This window comes from Somniosus microcephalus, unplaced genomic scaffold, assembly GCF_052327205.1.
Source record: "Somniosus microcephalus isolate GS21.2 unplaced genomic scaffold, FLI_Smic_1.0 unresolved_chr5, whole genome shotgun sequence".
NCBI classification, from domain to species: Eukaryota; Metazoa; Chordata; class Chondrichthyes; order Squaliformes; family Somniosidae; genus Somniosus; species Somniosus microcephalus.
This window is the reverse complement of record NW_028225183.1, coordinates 56,434,472-56,457,560: the sequence shown is the minus strand read 5'-3', so window position 1 is coordinate 56,457,560 and position 23,089 is coordinate 56,434,472.

The following is a 23,089-nucleotide window of genomic DNA, read 5'->3' as shown; positions in this document are numbered from 1 at the left end:
CCCAAAAACTCCAGAGGAGTCCCATACACTTGGAAACCCTCTAAAACACTCCAAACATTCGCTTCAAAAGAGTCACTCCCAAACACTCCGATCCACTTCAAAACACGACATAACTCAAAAACACACCAGAACCCTCCACAACACTACAAAACAGTCCAAACCACACCAAAATACCAAAACACTCCAAAACAATATAAAACACTCCAAAACACTCGAAAATTCTCGCTTCTAAACAATAAATCCGATCCACTCCAATACACTACAAAACACTGCACAACACGCCATCACACTTGCAAGCTCCCCAAAACAGTTCCAAACACTACGAAACACTTCAAAACACTTCACAACAGTCCAAAACAGTCCAAAACACTCAGCTCAAAACTGTCACTCCCAAACACTCCAATCTACTCTAAAACACTTCAAAACACGACATAACTCAAAAACACACCAGAACACTCCACAACACTCCAAAACAGTCCAAAACACACCGAAACACCAAAACACTCCAAAACAATATAAAGCACTCCAAAACACTCCCAAACACTCGAAAATTCTCGTATCTAAACACTCAATGCAAAACACTCCATACACTACAAAACACTGCAAAATACGCCAGCACACGTCCAAACTCTCCAAAACAGTCCCATACACGACGAAACACTTCAAAACACTTCACAACCCTCCAAAACAGTCCAAAACACTCGGTTCAAAACAGTCGCTCCCAAACTCACCAATCCACTCCAAAACAATAAAAAACACTTCCAAATTCTCTCTTCTAAACATTCTATCCAACACACTCCGACACACTCCCAATCACTCCAGATCAGTCCCATACACTACGAAAGACTTCAAAACACTCCACAACACTCCAAAGCAGTCCAAAACACTCGGTTCAAAACATTCACTCCCAAACACTCCAATCCAATCCAAAACACTTCAAAACACGACATAACTCAAAAACACAGCAGAACACTCCACAACACTCCAAAACAGTCCAAAACACCACAACACTCCAAAACAAAACAAGACACTCCCAAATTCTCGCTTCTAAACATTCTATCCAAAACATTCCAATACACTACAAAACATTCCGACACTCTCCCAAACACTCCAATACAGTCCCATACACTACGAAACACCTCAAAACCTTCCATAACACTGGCTACTAAGCACTCACTCCAAAGCACTCAAAAGCACAGCAAAACGATTCAAAACACACTAAAAGAGTCCAAAACACTCCCAAACACTCCAGAAGAGTCCCATACACTTCGAAACCCTCTAAAACACTCCAAAACACTCGCTTCAAAAGAGTCACTCCCAAACACTCCGATCCACTTCAAAACACGACATAACTCAAAAACACACCAGAACCCTCCACAACACTACAAAACAGTCCAAACCACACCAAAATACCAAAACACTCCAAAACAATATAAAACACTCCAAAACACTCGAAAATTCTCGCTTCTAAACAATAAATCCAAACACTCCAATAAACTACAAAACACTGCACAACACTCCAACACACTTCCAAACTATCCAAAACAGTCCCTTACACTACGAAACGCATCAAAACACTTCACAACACTCCAAAGCAGCCCAAAACACTCGGTTCAAAACAATCAATCCCAAACACTCTACTCCACTCCAAAACACTTCAAAACACGACATAACTCAAAAACACAGCAGAACACTCCACAACACTCCAAAACAATCCAAAACACCACAACACTCCAAAACAATACAAAACACTCTCAAATTCTCGCTTCTAAACATTCTATCCAAAACATTCCAATACACTACAAAACACTCCGACACACTCCCAAACACTCCAATACAGTCCCATACACTACGAAACACTTTAAAACCTTCCATAACACTGGCTACTAAGCATTCACTCCAAAGCACTCAAAAGCACAGCAAAACGATTCAAAACACACTAAAAGGGTCCAAAACACTCCCAAACACTCCAGAAGAGTCCCATACACTTGGAAACACTCTAAAACACTCCAAAACACTCGCTTCAAAAGAGTCACCCCCAAACACTCCGATCGACTTTAAAACACGACATAACTCAAAACACACCAGAACACTCCACAACAATCCAAAACAGTCCAAAACACACCAAAACACCAAAACACTCCAAAAAATATAAAACACGCCAAAACAGTCCCAAACACTCGAAAATTCTCGCTTCTAAACAATAAATCCAAACACTCCAATAAACTACAAAACACTGCACAACACTCCAAAACACTTCCAAACTATCCAAAACAGTCCCTTACACTACGAAACACATCAAAACACTTCACAACACTCCAAAGCAGCCCAATACACTCGTTTCAAAACAATCAATCCCAAACACTCTAATCCACTCCAAAACACTTCAAAACACGACATAACTCAAAAACACAGCAGAACACTCCACAACACTCCAAAACAGTCCAAAACACCACAACACTCCAAAACAAAACAAGACACTCCCAAATTCTCGCTTCTAAACATTCTATCCAAAACATTCCAATACACTACAAAACATTCCGACACTCTCCCAAACACTCCAATACAGTCCCATACACTACGAAACACCTCAAAACCTTCCATAACACTGGCTACTAAGCACTCACTCCAAAGCACTCAAAAGCACAGCAAAACGATTCAAAACACACTAAAAGAGTCCAAAACACTCCCAAACACTCCAGAAGAGTCCCATACACTTCGAAACCCTCTAAAACACTCCAAAACACTCGCTTCAAAAGAGTCACTCCCAAACACTCCGATCCACTTCAAAACACGACATAACTCAAAAACACACCAGAACACTCCACAACAATCCAAAACAGTCCAAAACACACCAAAACACCAAAACACTCCAAAAAATATAAAACACGCCAAAACAGTCCCAAACACTCGAAAATTCTCGCTTCTAAACAATAAATCCAAACACTCCAATAAACTACAAAACACTGCACAACACTCCAACACACTTCCAAACTATCCAAAACAGTCCCTTACACTACGAAATACATCAAAACACTTCACAACACTCCAAAGCAGCCCAAAACACTCGGTTCAAAACAATCATACCCAAACACTCTAATCCACTCCAAAACACTTCAAAACACGACATAACTCAAAAACACAGCAGAGCACTCCACAACACTCCAAAACAGTCCAAAACACCACAACACTCCAAAACAATACAAAACACTCCCAAATTCTCGCTTCTAAACATTCTATCCAAAACATTCCAATACACTACAAAACGCTCCGACACACTCCCAAACACTCCAATACAGTCCCATACACTACGAAACACTTTAAAACCTTCCATAACACTGGCTACTAAGCATTCACTCCAAAGCACTCAAAAGCACAGCAAAACGATTCAAAACACACTAAAAGGGTCCAAAACACTCCCAAAAACTCCAGAGGAGTCCCATACACTTGGAAACCCTCTAAAACACTCCAAACATTCGCTTCAAAAGAGTCACTCCCAAACACTCCGATCCACTTCAAAACACGACATAACTCAAAAACACACCAGAACCCTCCACAACACTACAAAACAGTCCAAACCACACCAAAATACCAAAACACTCCAAAACAATATAAAACACTCCAAAACACTCGAAAATTCTCGCTTCTAAACAATAAATCCGATCCACTCCAATACACTACAAAACACTGCACAACACGCCATCACACTTGCAAGCTCCCCAAAACAGTTCCAAACACTACGAAACACTTCAAAACACTTCACAACAGTCCAAAACAGTCCAAAACACTCAGCTCAAAACTGTCACTCCCAAACACTCCAATCTACTCTAAAACACTTCAAAACACGACATAACTCAAAAACACACCAGAACACTCCACAACACTCCAAAACAGTCCAAAACACACCGAAACACCAAAACACTCCAAAACAATATAAAGCACTCCAAAACACTCCCAAACACTCGAAAATTCTCGTATCTAAACACTCAATGCAAAACACTCCATACACTACAAAACACTGCAAAATACGCCAGCACACGTCCAAACTCTCCAAAACAGTCCCATACACGACGAAACACTTCAAAACACTTCACAACCCTCCAAAACAGTCCAAAACACTCGGTTCAAAACAGTCGCTCCCAAACTCACCAATCCACTCCAAAACAATAAAAAACACTTCCAAATTCTCTCTTCTAAACATTCTATCCAACACACTCCGACACACTCCCAATCACTCCAGATCAGTCCCATACACTACGAAAGATTCAAAACACTCCACAACACTCCAAAGCAGTCCAAAACACTCGGTTCAAAACATTCACTCCCAAACACTCCAATCCAATCCAAAACACTTCAAAACACGACATAACTCAAAAACACAGCAGAACACTCCACAACACTCCAAAACAGTCCAAAACACCACAACACTCCAAAACAAAACAAGACACTCCCAAATTCTCGCTTCTAAACATTCTATCCAAAACATTCCAATACACTACAAAACATTCCGACACTCTCCCAAACACTCCAATACAGTCCCATACACTACGAAACACCTCAAAACCTTCCATAACACTGGCTACTAAGCACTCACTCCAAAGCACTCAAAAGCACAGCAAAACGATTCAAAACACACTAAAAGAGTCCAAAACACTCCCAAACACTCCAGAAGAGTCCCATACACTTCGAAACCCTCTAAAACACTCCAAAACACTCGCTTCAAAAGAGTCACTCCCAAACACTCCGATCCACTTCAAAACACGAAATAACTCAAAAACACACCAGAACACTCCACAACACTCCAAAACAGTCCAAACCACCCCAAAACACCAAAACACTCCAAAAAAAACACTCCAAAACACTCCCAAACACTCGAAAATTCTCGCTTCTAAACAATAAATCCAAACACTCCAATACACTACAAAACACTGCACAACACTCCAACACACTTCCAAACTATCCAAAACAGTCCCATACACTACGAAACATTTCAAAACACTTCACAACACTCCAAAGCAGCCCAAAACACTCGGTTCAAAACAATCAATCCCAAACACTCTACTCCACTCCAAAACACTTCAAAACACGACATAACTCAAAAACACAGCAGAACACTCCACAACACTCCAAAACAGTCCAAAACACCACAACACTCCAAAACAATACAAAACACTCTCAAATTCTCGCTTCTAAACATTCTATCCAAAACACTCGAATACACTACAAAACACTCCGACACACTCCCAAACACTCCAAAACAGTCCCATACACTACGAAACACTTCAAAACCCTCCATAACATTGGCGACTAAGCACTCACTCCAAAACACTCAACAGCACAGCAACACGTTTCAAAACACACTAAAAGAGTCCAAAACACTCCCAAACACTCCAGAAGAGTCCCATACACTTCGAAACACTCTAAAACACTCCAAAACACTCGCTTCAAAAGATTCACTCCCAAACACTCCGATCCACTTCAAAACACGACATAACTCAAAAACACACCAGAACCCTCCACAACATTACAAAACAGTCCAAACCACACCAAAATACCAAAACACTCCAAAACAATATAAAACACTCCAAAACACTCGAAAATTCTCGCTTCTAAACAATAAATCCAAACACTCCAATAAACTACAAAACACTGCACAACACTCCAAAACACTTCCAAACTATCCAAAACAGTCCCTTACACTACGAAACACATCAAAACACTTCACAACACTCCAAAGCAGCCCAATACACTCGTTTCAAAACAATCAATCCCAAACACTCTAATCCACTCCAAAACACTTCAAAACACGACATAACTCAAAAACACAGCAGAACACTCCACAACACTCCAAAACAGTCCAAAACACCACAACACTCCAAAACAAAACAAGACACTCCCAAATTCTCGCTTCTAAACATTCTATCCAAAACATTCCAATACACTACAAAACATTCCGACACTCTCCCAAACACTCCAAAACAGTCCCATACACTACGAAACACCTCAAAACCTACCATAACACTGGCTACTAAGCACTCACTCCAAAGCACTCAAAAGCACAGCAAAACGATTCAAAACACACTAAAAGAGTCCAAAACACTCCCAAACACTCCAGAAGAGTCCCATACACTTCGAAACCCTCTAAAACACTCCAAAACACTCGCTTCAAAAGAGTCACTCCCAAACACTCCGATCCACTTCAAAACACGACATAACTCAAAAACACACCAGAACACTCCACAACAATCCAAAACAGTCCAAAACACACCAAAACACCAAAACACTCCAAAAAATATAAAACACGCCAAAACACTCCCAAACACTCGAAAATTCTCGCTTCTAAACAATAAATCCAAACACTCCAATACACTACAAAACACTGCACAACACTCCAACACACTTCCAAACTAACCAAAACAGTCCCATACACTACGAAACACTTCAAAACACTTCACAACACTCCAAAGCAGCCCAAAACACTCGGTTCAAAACAATCAATCCCAAACACTCTACTCCACTCCAAAACACTTCAAAACACGACATAACTCAAAAACACAGCAGAACACTCCACAACACTCCAAAACAGTCCAAAACACCACAACACTCCAAAACAATACAAAACACTCTCAAATTCTCGCTTCTAAACATTCTATCCAAAACACTCGAATACACTACAAAACACTCCGACACACTCCCAAACACTCCAAAACAGTCCCATACACTACGAAACACTTCAAAACCCTCCATAACACTGGCGACTAAGCACTCACTCCAAAACACTCAACAGCACAGCAACACGATTCAAAACACACTAAAAGAGTCCAAAACACTCCCAAACACTCCAGAAGAGTCCCATACACTTCGAAACCCTCTAAAACACGCCAAAACACTCGCTTCAAAAGATTCACTCCCAAACACTCCGATCCACTTCAAAACACGACATAACTCAAAAACACACCAGAACCCTCCACAACACTACAAAACAGTCCAAACCACACCAAAATACCAAAACACTCCAAAACAATATAAAACACTCCAAAGCACTCGAAAATTCTCGCTTCTAAACAATAAATCCGATCCACTCCAATACACTACAAAACACTGCACAACACGCCATCACACTTGCAAGCTCCCCAAAACAGTTCCAAACACTACGAAACACTTCAAAACACTTCACAACAGTACAAAACAGTCCAAAACACTCAGCTCAAAACTGTCACTCCCAAACACTCCAATCCACTCTAAAACACTTCAAAACACGACATAACTCAAAAACACACCAGAACACTCCACAACACTCCAAAACAGTCCAAAACACACCGAAACACCAAAACACTCCAAAACAATATAAAGCACTCCAAAACACTCCCAAACACTCGAAAATTCTCGTATCTAAACACTCAATGCAAAACACTCCATACACTACAAAACACTGCAAAATACGCCAGCACACGTCCAAACTCTCCAAAACTGTCCCATACACGACGAAACACTTCAAAACACTTCACAACCCTCCAAAACAGTCCAAAACACTCGGTTCAAAACAGTCGCTCCCAAACTCACCAATCCACTCCAAAGCAAAAAAAAAACACTTCCAAATTCTCTCTTCTAAACATTCTAACCAACACACTCCGACACACTCCCAATCACTCCAGATCAGTCCGATACACTACGAAACACTTCAAAACACTCCACAACACTCCAAAGCAGTCCAAAACACTCGGATCAAAACATTCACTCCCAAACACTCCAATCCAATCCAAAACACTTCAAAACACGACATAACTCAAAAACACAGCAGAACACTCCACAACACTCCAAAACAGTCCAAAACACCACAACACTCCAAAACAATACAAGACACTCCCAAATTCTCGCTTCTAAACATTCTATCCAAAACATTCCAATACACTACAAAACACTCCGACACACTCCCAAACACTCCAAAACAGTCCCATATACTACGAAACACTTCAAAACCCTCCATAACACTGGCTACTAAGCACTCACTCCAATACACTCAACAGCACAGCAACACGATTCAAAACACACTAAAAGATTCCAAAACACTCCCAAACACTCCAAAAGAGTCCCATGCACTTCGAAACCCTCTAAAACACTCCAAAACACTCGCTTCAAAAGAGTCACTCCCAAACACTCCGATCCACTTCAAAACACGAAATAACTCAAAAACACACCAAAACACTCCACAACACTCCAAAACAGTCCAAACCACCCCAAAACACCAAAACACTCCAAAAAAAACACTCCAAAACACTCCCAAACACTCGAAAATTCTCGCTTCTAAACAATAAATCCAAACACTCCAATACACTACAAAACACTGCACAACACTCCAACACACTTCCAAACTATCCAAAACAGTCCCATACACTACGAAACACTTCAAAACACTTCACAACACTCCAAAGCAGCCCAAAACACTCGGTTCAAAACAATCAATCCCAAACACTCTACTCCACTCCAAAACACTTCAAAACACGACATAACTCAAAAACACAGCAGAACACTCCACAACACTCCAAAACAGTCCAAAACACCACAACACTCCAAGACAATACAAAACACTCTCAAATTCTCGCTTCTAAACATTCTATCCAAAACACTCGAATACACTACAAAACACTCCGACACACTCCCAAACACTCCAAAACAGTCCCATACACTACGAAACACTTCAAAACCCTCCATAACACTGGCGACTAAGCACTCACTCCAAAACACTCAACAGCACAGCAACACGATTCAAAACACACTAAAAGAGTCCAAAACACTCCCAAACACTCCCGAAGAGACCCATACACTTCGAAACATTCTAAAACACTCCAAAACACTCGCTTCAAAAGATTCACTCCCAAACACTCCGATCCACTTCAAAACACGACATAACTCAAAAACACACCAGAACCCTCCACAACACTACAAAACAGTCCAAACCACACCAAAATACCAAAACACTCCAAAACAATATAAAACACTCCAAAACACTCGAAAATTCTCGCTTCTAAACAATAAATCCGATCCACTCCAATACACTACAAAACACTGCACAACACGCCATCACACTTGCAAGCTCCCCAAAACAGTTCCAAACACTACGAAACACTTCAAAACACTTCACAACAGTCCAAAACAGTCCAAAACACTCAGCTCAAAACTGTCACTCCCAAACACTCCAATCCACTCTAAAACACTTCAAAACACGACATAACTCAAAAACACACCAGAACACTCCACAACACTCCAAAACAGTCCAAAACACACCGAAACACCAAAACACTCCAAAACAATATAAAGCACTCCAAAACACTCCCAAACACTCGAAAATTCTCGTATCTAAACACTCAATGCAAAACACTCCATACACTACAAAACACTGCAAAATACGCCAGCACACGTCCAAACTCTCCAAAACAGTCCCATACACGACGAAACACTTCAAAACACTTCACAACCCTCCAAAACAGTCCAAAACACTCGGTTCAAAACAGTCGCTCCCAAACTCACCAATCCACTCCAAAACAATAAAAAACACTTCCAAATTCTCTCTTCTAAACATTCTATCCAACACACTCCGACACACTCCCAATCACTCCAGATCAGTTCCATACACTACGAAACACTTCAAAACACTCCACAACACTCCAAAGCAGTCCAAAACACTCGGTTCAAAACATTCACTCCCAAACACTCCAATCCAATCCAAAACACTTCAAAACACGACATAACTCAAAAACACAGCAGAACACTCCACAACACTCCAAAACAGTCCAAAACACCACAACACTCCAAAACAATACAAGACACTCCCAAATTCTCGCTTCTAAACATTCTATCCAAAACATTCCAATACACTACAAAACACTCCGACACACTCCCAAACACTCCAATACAGTCCCATACACTACGAAACACCTCAAAACCTTCCATAACACTGGCTACTAAGCACTCACTCCAAAGCACTCAAAAGCACAGCAAAACTATTCAAAACACACTAAAAGAGTCCAAAACACTCCCAAACACTCCAGAAGAGTCCCATACACTTCGAAACCCTCTAAAACACTCCAAAACACTCGGTTCAAAACAGTCGCTCCCAAACTCACCAATCCACTCCAAAACACTTCAAAACACGACATAACTCAAAAACACAGCAGAACACTCCACAACACTCCAAAACAGTCCAAAACACCACAACACTCCAAAACAATACAAGACACTCCCAAATTCTCGCTTCTAAACATTCTATCCAAAACATTCCAATACACTACAAAACACTCCGACACACTCCCAAACACTCCAAAACAGTCCCATATACTACGAAACACTTCAAACCCCTCCATAACACTGGCTACTAAGCACTCACTCCAATACACTCAACAGCACAGCAACACGATTCAAAACACACTAAAAGAGTCCAAAACACTCCCAAACACTCCAAAAGAGTCCCATGCACTTCGAAACCCTCTAAAACACTCCAAAACACTCGCTTCAAAAGAGTCACTCCCAAACACTCCGATCCACTTCAAAACACGAAATAACTCAAAAACACACCAGAACACTCCACAACACTCCAAAACAGTCCAAACCACCCCAAAACACCAAAACACTCCAAAAAAAACACTCCAAAACACTCCCAAACACTCGAAAATTCTCGCTTCTAAACAATAAATCCAAACACTCCAATACACTACGAAACACTGCACAACACTCCAACACACTTCCAAACTATCCAAAACAGTCCCATACACTACGAAACACTTCAAAACACTTCACAACACTCCAAAGCAGCCCAAAACACTCGGTTCAAAACAATCAATCCCAAACACTCTACTCCACTCCAAAACACTTCAAAACACGACATAACTCAAAAACACAGCAGAACACTCCACAACACTCCAAAACAGTCCAAAACACCACAACACTCCAAAACAATACAAAACACTCTCAAATTCTCGCTTCTAAACATTCTATCCAAAACACTCGAATACACTACAAAACACTCCGACACACTCCCAAACACTCCAAAACAGTCCCATACACTACGAAACACTTCAAAACCCTCCATAACACTGGCGACTAAGCACTCACTCCAAAACACTCAACAGCACAGCAACACGATTCAAAACACACTAAAAGAGTCCAAAACACTCCCAAACACTCCCGAAGAGACCCATACACTTCGAAACACTCTAAAACACTCCAAAACACTCGCTTCAAAAGATTCACTCCCAAACACTCCGATCCACTTCAAAACACGACATAACTCAAAAACACACCAGAACCCTCCACAACACTACAAAACAGTCCAAACCACACCAAAATACCAAAACACTCCAAAACAATATAAAACACTCCAAAACACTCGAAAATTCTCGCTTCTAAACAATAAATCCGATCCACTCCAATACACTACAAAACACTGCACAACACGCCATCACACTTGCAAGCTCCCCAAAACAGTTCCAAACACTACGAAACACTTCAAAACACTTCACAACAGTCCAAAACAGTCCAAAACACTCAGCTCAAAACTGTCACTCCCAAACACTCCAATCCACTCTAAAACACTTCAAAACACGACATAACTCAAAAACACACCAGAACACTCCACAACACTCCAAAACAGTCCAAAACACACCGAAACACCAAAACACTCCAAAACAATATAAAGCACTCCAAAACACTCCCAAACACTCGAAAATTCTCGTATCTAAACACTCAATGCAAAACACTCCATACACTACAAAACACTGCAAAATACGCCAGCACACGTCCAAACTCTCCGAAACAGTCCCATACACGACGAAACACTTCAAAACACTTCACAACCCTCCAAAACAGTCCAAAACACTCGGTTCAAAACAGTCGCTCCCAAACTCACCAATCCACTCCAAAACAATAAAAAACACTTCCAAATTCTCTCTTCTAAACATTCTATCCAACACACTCCGACACACTCCCAATCACTCCAGATCAGTCCCATACACTACGAAACACTTCAAAACACTCCACAACACTCCAAGGCAGTCCAAAACACTCGGTTCAAAACATTCACTCCCAAACACTCCAATCCAATCCAAAACACTTCAAAACACGACATAACTCAAAAACACAGCAGAACACTCCACAACACTCCAAAACAGTCCAAAACACTACAACACTCCAAAACAATACAAGACACTCCCAAATTCTCGCTTCTAAACATTCTATCCAAAACATTCCAATACACTACAAAACACTCCGACACACTCCCAAACACTCCAATACAGTCCCATACACTACGAAACACCTCAAAACCTTCCATAACACTGGCTACTAAGCACTCACTCCAAAGCACTCAAAAGCACAGCAAAACTATTCAAAACACACTAAAAGAGTCCAAAACACTCCCAAACACTCCAGAAGAGTCCCATACACTTCGAAACCCTCTAAAACACTCCAAAACACTCGCTTCAAAAGAGTCACTCCCAAACACTCCGATCCACTTCAAAACACGAAATAACTCAAAAACACACCAGAACACTCCACAACACTCCAAAACAGTCCAAACCACCCCAAAACACCAAAACACTCCAAAAAAAACACTCCAAAACACTCCCAAACACTCGAAAATTCTCGCTTCTAAACAATAAATCCAAACACTCCAATACACTACAAAACACTGCACAACACTCCAACACACTTCCAAACTATCCAAAACAGTCCCATACACTACGAAACACTTCAAAACACTTCACAACACTCCAAAGCAGCCCAAAACACTCGGTTCAAAACAATCAATCCCAAACACTCTACTCCACTCCAAAACACTTCAAAACACGACATAACTCAAAAACACAGCAGAACACTCCACAACACTCCAAAACAGTCCAAAACACCACAACACTCCAAAACAATACAAAACACTCTCAAATTCTCGCTTCTAAACATTCTATCCAAAACACTCGAATACACTACAAAACACTCCGACACACTCCCAAACACTCCAAAACAGTCCCATACACTACGAAACACTTCAAAACCCTCCATAACACTGGCGACTAAGCACTCACTCCAAAACACTCAACAGCACAGCAACACGATTCAAAACACACTAAAAGAGTCCAAAACACTCCCAAACACTCCCGAAGAGACCCATACACTTCGAAACACTCTAAAACACTCCAAAACACTCGCTTCAAAAGATTCACTCCCAAACACTCCGATCCACTTCAAAACACGACATAACTCAAAAACACACCAGAACCCTCCACAACACTACAAAACAGTCCAAACCACACCAAAATACCAAAACACTCCAAAACAATATAAAACACTCCAAAACACTCGAAAATTCTCGCTTCTAAACAATAAATCCGATCCACTCCAATACACTACAAAACACTGCACAACACGCCATCACACTTGCAAGCTCCCCAAAACAGTTCCAAACACTACGAAACACTTCAAAACACTTCACAACAGTCCAAAACAGTCCAAAACACTCAGCTCAAAACTGTCACTCCCAAACACTCCAATCCACTCTAAAACACTTCAAAACACGACATAACTCAAAAACACACCAGAACACTCCACAACACTCCAAAACAGTCCAAAACACACCGAAACACCAAAACACTCCAAAACAATATAAAGCACTCCAAAACACTCCCAAACACTCGAAAATTCTCGTATCTAAACACTCAATGCAAAACACTCCATACACTACAAAACACTGCAAAATACGCCAGCACACGTCCAAACTCTCCAAAACAGTCCCATACACGACGAAACACTTCAAAACACTTCACAACCCTCCAAAACAGTCCAAAACACTCGGTTCAAAACAGTCGCTCCCAAACTCACCAATCCACTCCAAAACAATAAAAAACACTTCCAAATTCTCTCTTCTAAACATTCTATCCAACACACTCCGACACACTCCCAATCACTCCAGATCAGTCCCATACACTACGAAACACTTCAAAACACTCCACAACACTCCAAGGCAGTCCAAAACACTCGGTTCAAAACATTCACTCCCAAACACTCCAATCCAATCCAAAACACTTCAAAACACGACATAACTCAAAAACACAGCAGAACACTCCACAACACTCCAAAACAGTCCAAAACACTACAACACTCCAAAACAATACAAGACACTCCCAAATTCTCGCTTCTAAACATTCTATCCAAAACATTCCAATACACTACAAAACACTCCGACACACTCCCAAACACTCCAATACAGTCCCATACACTACGAAACACCTCAAAACCTTCCATAACACTGGCTACTAAGCACTCACTCCAAAGCACTCAAAAGCACAGCAAAACTATTCAAAACACACTAAAAGAGTCCAAAACACTCCCAAACACTCCAGAAGAGTCCCATACACTTCGAAACCCTCTAAAACACTCCAAAACACTCGCTTCAAAAGAGTCACTCCCAAACACTCCGATCCACTTCAAAACACGAAATAACTCAAAAACACACCAGAACACTCCACAACACTCCAAAACAGTCCAAACCACCCCAAAACACCAAAACACTCCAAAAAAAACACTCCAAAACACTCCCAAACACTCGAAAATTCTCGCTTCTAAACAATAAATCCAAACACTCCAATACACTACAAAACACTGCACAACACTCCAACACACTTCCAAACTATCCAAAACAGTCCCATACACTACGAAACACTTCAAAACACTTCACAACACTCCAAAGCAGCCCAAAACACTCGGTTCAAAACAATCAATCCCAAACACTCTACTCCACTCCAAAACACTTCAAAACACGACATAACTCAAAAACACAGCAGAACACTCCACAACACTCCAAAACAGTCCAAAACACCACAACACTCCAAAACAATACAAAACACTCTCAAATTCTCGCTTCTAAACATTCTATCCAAAACACTCGAATACACTACAAAACACTCCGACACACTCCCAAACACTCCAAAACAGTCCCATACACTACGAAACACTTCAAAACCCTCCATAACACTGGCGACTAAGCACTCACTCCAAAACACTCAACAGCACAGCAACACGATTCAAAACACACTAAAAGAGTCCAAAACACTCCCAAACACTCCCGAAGAGACCCATACACTTCGAAACACTCTAAAACACTCCAAAACACTCGCTTCAAAAGATTCACTCCCAAACACTCCGATCCACTTCAAAACACGACATAACTCAAAAACACACCAGAACCCTCCACAACACTACAAAACAGTCCAAACCACACCAAAATACCAAAACACTCCAAAACAATATAAAACACTCCAAAACACTCGAAAATTCTCGCTTCTAAACAATAAATCCGATCCACTCCAATACACTACAAAACACTGCACAACACGCCATCACACTTGCAAGCTCCCCAAAACAGTTCCAAACACTACGAAACACTTCAAAACACTTCACAACAGTCCAAAACAGTCCAAAACACTCAGCTCAAAACTGTCACTCCCAAACACTCCAATCCACTCTAAAACACTTCAAAACACGACATAACTCAAAAACACACCAGAACACTCCACAACACTCCAAAACAGTCCAAAACACACCGAAACACCAAAACACTCCAAAACAATATAAAGCACTCCAAAACACTCCCAAACACTCGAAAATTCTCGTATCTAAACACTCAATGCAAAACACTCCATACACTACAAAACACTGCAAAACACGCCAGCACACGTCCAAACTCTCCAAAACAGTCCCATACACGACGAAACACTTCAAAACACTTCACAACCCTCCAAAACAGTCCAAAACACTCGGTTCAAAACAGTCGCTCCCAAACTCACCAATCCACTCCAAAACAATAAAAAACACTTCCAAATTCTCTCTTCTAAACATTCTATCCAACACACTCCGACACACTCCCAATCACTCCAGATCAGTTCCATACACTACGAAACACTTCAAAACACTCCACAACACTCCAAAGCAGTCCAAAACACTCGGTTCAAAACATTCACTCCCAAACACTCCAATCCAATCCAAAACACTTCAAAACACGACATAACTCAAAAACACAGCAGAACACTCCACAACACTCCAAAACAGTCCAAAACACCACAACACTCCAAAACAATACAAGACACTCCCAAATTCTCGCTTCTAAACATTCTATCCAAAACATTCCAACACACTACAAAACACTCCGACACACTCCCAAACACTCCAATACAGTCCCATACACTACGAAACACCTCAAAACCTTCCATAACACTGGCTACTAAGCACTCACTCCAAAGCACTCAAAAGCACAGCAAAACTATTCAAAACACACTAAAAGAGTCCAAAACACTCCCAAACACTCCAGAAGAGTCCCATACACTTCGAAACCCTCTAAAACACTCCAAAACACTCGGTTCAAAACAGTCGCTCCCAAACTCACCAATCCACTCCAAAACACTTCAAAACACGACATAACTCAAAAACACAGCAGAACACTCCACAACACTCCAAAACAGTCCAAAACACCACAACACTCCAAAACAATACAAGACACTCCCAAATTCTCGCTTCTAAACATTCTATCCAAAACATTCCAATACACTACAAAACACTCCGACACACTCCCAAACACTCCAATACAGTCCCATATACTACGAAACACTTCAAACCCCTCCATAACACTGGCTACTAAGCACTCACTCCAATACACTCAACAGCACAGCAACACGATTCAAAACACACTAAAAGAGTCCAAAACACTCCCAAACACTCCAAAAGAGTCCCATGCACTTCGAAACCCTCTAAAACACTCCAAAACACTCGCTTCAAAAGAGTCACTCCCAAACACTCCGATCCACTTCAAAACACGAAATAACTCAAAAACACACCAGAACACTCCACAACACTCCAAAACAGTCCAAACCACCCCGAAACACCAAAACACTCCAAAAAAAACACTCCAAAACACTCCCAAACACTCGAAAATTCTCGCTTCTAAACAATAAATCCAAACACTCCAATACACTACAAAACACTGCACAACACTCCAACACACTTCCAAACTATCCAAAACAGTCCCATACACTACGAAACACTTCAAAACACTTCACAACACTCCAAAGCAGCCCAAAACACTCGGTTCAAAACAATCAATCCCAAACACTCTACTCCACTCCAAAACACTTCAAAACACGACATAACTCAAAAACACAGCAGAACACTCCACAACACTCCAAAACAGTCCAAAACACCACAACACTCCAAAACAATACAAAACACTCTCAAATTCTCGCTTCTAAACATTCTATCCAAAACACTCGAATACACTACAAAACACTCCGACACACTCCCAAACACTCCAAAACAGTCCCATACACTACGAAACACTTCAAAACCCTCCATAACACTGGCGACTAAGCACTCACTCCAAAACACTCAACAGCACAGCAACACGATTCAAAACACACTAAAAGAGTCCAAAACACTCCCAAACACTCCCGAAGAGACCCATACACTTCGAAACACTCTAAAACACTCCAAAACACTCGCTTCAAAAGATTCACTCCCAAACACTCCGATCCACTTCAAAACACGACATAACTCAAAAACACACCAGAACCCTCCACAACACTACAAAACAGTCCAAACCACACCAAAATACCAAAACACTCCAAAACAATATAAAACACTCCAAAACACTCGAAAATTCTCGCTTCTAAACAATAAATCCGATCCACTCCAATACACTACAAAACACTGCACAACACGCCATCACACTTGCAAGCTCCCCAAAACAGTTCCAAACACTACGAAACACTTCAAAACACTTCACAACAGTCCAAAACAGTCCAAAACACTCAGCTCAAAACTGTCACTCCCAAACACTCCAATCCACTCTAAAACACTTCAAAACACGACATAACTCAAAAACACACCAGAACACTCCACAACACTCCAAAACAGTCCAAAACACACCGAAACACCAAAACACTCCAAAACAATATAAAGCACTCCAAAACACTCCCAAACACTCGAAAATTCTCGTATCTAAACACTCAATGCAAAACACTCCATACACTACAAAACACTGCAAAATACGCCAGCACACGTCCAAACTCTCCAAAACAGTCCCATACACGACGAAACACTTCAAAACACTTCACAACCCTCCAAAACAGTCCAAAACACTCGGTTCAAAACAGTCGCTCCCAAACTCACCAATCCACTCCAAAACAATAAAAAACACTTCCAAATTCTCTCTTCTAAACATTCTATCCAACACACTCCGACACACTCCCAATCACTCCAGATCAGTTCCATACACTACGAAACACTTCAAAACACTCCACAACACTCCAAAGCAGTCCAAAACACTCGGTTCAAAACATTCACTCCCAAACACTCCAATCCAATCCAAAACACTTCAAAACACGACATAACTCAAAAACACAGCAGAACACTCCACAACACTCCAAAACAGTCCAAAACACCACAACACTCCAAAACAATACAAGACACTCCCAAATTCTCGCTTCTAAACATTCTATCCAAAACATTCCAACACACTACAAAACACTCCGACACACTCCCAAACACTCCAATACAGTCCCATACACTACGAAACACCTCAAAACCTTCCATAACACTGGCTACTAAGCACTCACTCCAAAGCACTCAAAAGCACAGCAAAACTATTCAAAACACACTAAAAGAGTCCAAAACACTCCCAAACACTCCAGAAGAGTCCCATACACTTCGAAACCCTCTAAAACACTCCAAAACACTCGGTTCAAAACAGTCGCTCCCAAACTCACCAATCCACTCCAAAACACTTCAAAACACGACATAACTCAAAAACACAGCAGAACACTCCACAACACTCCAAAACAGTCCAAAACACCACAACACTCCAAAACAATACAAGACACTCCCAAATTCTCGCTTCTAAACATTCTATCCAAAACATTCCAATACACTACAAAACACTCCGACACACTCCCAAACACTCCAAAACAGTCCCATATACTACGAAACACTTCAAACCCCTCCATAACACTGGCTACTAAGCACTCACTCCAATACACTCAACAGCACAGCAACACGATTCAAAACACACTAAAAGAGTCCAAAACACTCCCAAACACTCCAAAAGAGTCCCATGCACTTCGAAACCCTCTAAAACACTCCAAAACACTCGCTTCAAAAGAGTCACTCCCAAACACTCCGATCCACTTCAAAACACGAAATAACTCAGAAACACACCAGAACACTCCACAACGCTCCAAAACAGTCCAAACCACCCCAAAACACCAAAACACTCCAAAAAAAACACTCCAAAACACTCCCAAACACTCGAAAATTCTCGCTTCTAAACAATAAATCCAAACACTCCAATAAACTACAAAACACTGCACAACACTCCAACACACTTCCAAACTATCCAAAACAGTCCCTTACACTACGAAATACATCAAAACACTTCACAACACTCCAAAGCAGCCCAAAACACTCGGTTCAAAACAATCATACCCAAACACTCTAATCCACTCCAAAACACTTCAAAACACGACATAACTCAAAAACACAGCAGAGCACTCCACAACACTCCAAAACAGCCTAAAACACCACAACACTCCAAAACAATACAAAACACTCTCAAATTTCCGCTTCTAAACATTCTATCCAAAACACTCCAATACACTACAAAACACTCCGACACACTCCCAAACACTCCAAAACAGTCCCATATACTACGAAACACTTCAAAACCCTCCATAACACTGGCTACTAAGCACTCACTCCAATACACTCAACAGCACAGCAACACGATTCAAAACACACTAAAAGAGTCCAAAACACTCCCAAACACTCCAAAAGAGTCCCATGCACTTCGAAACCCTCTAAAACACTCCAAAACACTCGCTTCAAAAGAGTCACTCCCAAACACTCCGATCCACTTCAAAACACGAAATAACTCAAAAACACACCAGAACACTCCACAACACTCCAAAACAGTCCAAACCACCCCAAAACACCAAAACACTCCAAAAAAAACACTCCAAAACACTCCCAAACACTCGAAAATTCTCGCTTCTAAACAATAAATCCAAACACTCCAATACACTACAAAACACTGCACAACACTCCAACACACTTCCAAACTAACCAAAACAGTCCCATACACTACGAAACACTTCAAAACACTTCACAACACTCCAAAGCAGCCCAAAACACTCGGTTCAAAACAATCAATCCCAAACACTCTACTCCACTCCAAAACACTTCAAAACACGACATAACTCAAAAACACAGCAGAACACTCCACAACACTCCAAAACAGTCCAAAACACCACAACACTCCAAAACAATACAAAACACTCTCAAATTCTCGCTTCTAAACATTCTATCCAAAACACTCGAATACACTACAAAACACTCCGACACACTCCCAAACACTCCAAAACAGTCCCATACACTACGAAACACTTCAAAACCCTCCATAACACTGGCGACTAAGCACTCACTCCAAAACACTCAACAGCACAGCAACACGATTCAAAACACACTAAAAGAGTCCAAAACACTCCCAAACACTCCAGAAGAGTCCCATACACTTCGAAACCCTCTAAAACACTCCAAAACACTCGCTTCAAAAGATTCACTCCCAAACACTCCGATCCACTTCAAAACACGACATAACTCAAAAACACACCAGAACCCTCCACAACACTACAAAACAGTCCAAACCACACCAAAATACCAAAACACTCCAAAACAATATAAAACACTCCAAAACACTCGAAAATTCTCGCTTCTAAACAATAAATCCGATCCACTCCAATACACTACAAAACACTGCACAACACGCCATCACACTTGCAAGCTCCCCAAAACAGTTCCAAACACTACGAAACACTTCAAAACACTTCACAACAGTCCAAAACAGTCCAAAACACTCAGCTCAAAACTGTCACTCCCAAACACTCCAATCCACTCTAAAACACTTCAAAACACGACATAACTCAAAAACACACCAGAACACTCCACAACACTCCAAAACAGTCCAAAACACACCGAAACACCAAAACACTCCAAAACAATATAAAGCACTCCAAAACACTCCCAAACACTCGAAAATTCTCGTATCTAAACACTCAATGCAAAACACTCCATACACTACAAAACACTGCAAAATACGCCAGCACACGTCCAAACTCTCCAAAACAGTCCCATACACGACGAAACACTTCAAAACACTTCACAACCCTCCAAAACAGTCCAAAACACTCGGTTCAAAACAGTCGCTCCCAAACTCACCAATCCACTCCAAAACAATAAAAAACACTTCCAAATTCTCTCTTCTAAACATTCTATCCAACACACTCCGACACACTCCCAATCACTCCAGATCAGTCCCATACACTACGAAACACTTCAAAACACTCCACAACACTCCAAGGCAGTCCAAAACACTCGGTTCAAAACATTCACTCCCAAACACTCCAATCCAATCCAAAACACTTCAAAACACGACATAACTCAAAAACACAGCAGAACACTCCACAACACTCCAAAACAGTCCAAAACACTACAACACTCCAAAACAATACAAGACACTCCCAAATTCTCGCTTCTAAACATTCTATCCAAAACATTCCAATACACTACAAAACACTCCGACACACTCCCAAACACTCCAATACAGTCCCATACACTACGAAACACCTCAAAACCTTCCATAACACTGGCTACTAAGCACTCACTCCAAAGCACTCAAAAGCACAGCAAAACTATTCAAAACACACTAAAAGAGTCCAAAACACTCCCAAACACTCCAGAAGAGTCCCATACACTTCGAAACCCTCTAAAACACTCCAAAACACTCGCTTCAAAAGAGTCACTCCCAAACACTCCGATCCACTTCAAAACACGAAATAACTCAAAAACACACCAGAACACTCCACAACACTCCAAAACAGTCCAAACCACCCCAAAACACCAAAACACTCCAAAAAAAACACTCCAAAACACTCCCAAACACTCGAAAGTTCTCGCTTCTAAACAATAAATCCAAACACTCCAATACACTACAAAACACTGCACAACACTCCAACACACTTCCAAACTATCCAAAACAGTCCCATACACTACGAAACACTTCAAAACACTTCACAACACTCCAAAGCAGCCCAAAACACTCGGTTCAAAACAATCAATCCCAAACACTCTACTTCCACTCCAAAACACTTCAAAACACGACATAACTCAAAAACACAGCAGAACACTCCACAACACTCCAAAACAGTCCAAAACACCACAACACTCCAAAACAATACAAAACACTCTCAAATTCTCGCTTCTAAACATTCTATCCAAAACACTCGAATACACTACAAAACACTCCGACACACTCCCAAACACTCCAAAACAGTCCCATACACTACGAAACACTTCAAAACCCTCCATAACACTGGCGACTAAGCACTCACTCCAAAACACTCAACAGCACAGCAACACGATTCAAAACACACTAAAAGAGTCCAAAACACTCCCAAACACTCCCGAAGAGACCCATACACTTCGAAACACTCTAAAACACTCCAAAACACTCGCTTCAAAAGATTCACTCCCAAACACTCCGATCCACTTCAAAACACGACATAACTCAAAAACACACCAGAACCCTCCACAACACTACAAAACAGTCCAAACCACACCAAAATACCAAAACACTCCAAAACAATATAAAACACTCCAAAACACTCGAAAATTCTCGCTTCTAAACAATAAATCCGATCCACTCCAATACACTACAAAACACTGCACAACACGCCATCACACTTGCAAGCTCCCCAAAACAGTTCCAAACACTACGAAACACTTCAAAACACTTCACAACAGTCCAAAACAGTCCAAAACACTCAGCTCAAAACTGTCACTCCCAAACACTCCAATCCACTCTAAAACACTTCAAAACACGACATAACTCAAAAACACACCAGAACACTCCACAACACTCCAAAACAGTCCAAAACACACCGAAACACCAAAACACTCCAAAACAATATAAAGCACTCCAAAACACTCCCAAACACTCGAAAAT